The sequence below is a fragment of the Alligator sinensis genome, unplaced genomic scaffold (assembly GCF_000455745.1).
Source record: "Alligator sinensis unplaced genomic scaffold, ASM45574v1 scaffold768_5, whole genome shotgun sequence".
Taxonomy (NCBI): Eukaryota; Metazoa; Chordata; order Crocodylia; family Alligatoridae; genus Alligator; species Alligator sinensis.
In genome coordinates, this window is record NW_005841991.1 from 646,423 (window position 1) to 646,624 (window position 202).

Below are 202 nucleotides of genomic sequence, written 5' to 3' on the forward strand. Positions count from 1 at the left end.
GCCTCTCTTCCCTGTGCTCAGTACCAGCTTGGAACCCAGCCCCACTGCCAGCCTGACAGTGAGGCCGGGTGACAAGGTGGTGCTGAGTGCGGGGGAGGGGGAGGCAGCCCCTCCCCACCTCATGCCTGGTGCCCCATGCTGCAGCTGCTCGCAGCCCGCCAGGGGCTGCCCGGGGCCGGCCCCGACAGGCCTTGCGGGGGTT

The 202-nt window shown here is 71.3% G+C and overlaps 1 protein-coding gene across 8 annotated transcripts in view; it reads right to left on the reverse strand.

Annotated features, from left to right (window-relative positions):
* Positions 1–202, reverse strand: part of RAD51B (RAD51 paralog B) — a 680,193-nt gene that overhangs the window by 640,594 nt on the left and 39,397 nt on the right. The gene's annotated exons all lie outside the window — the stretch shown is intronic.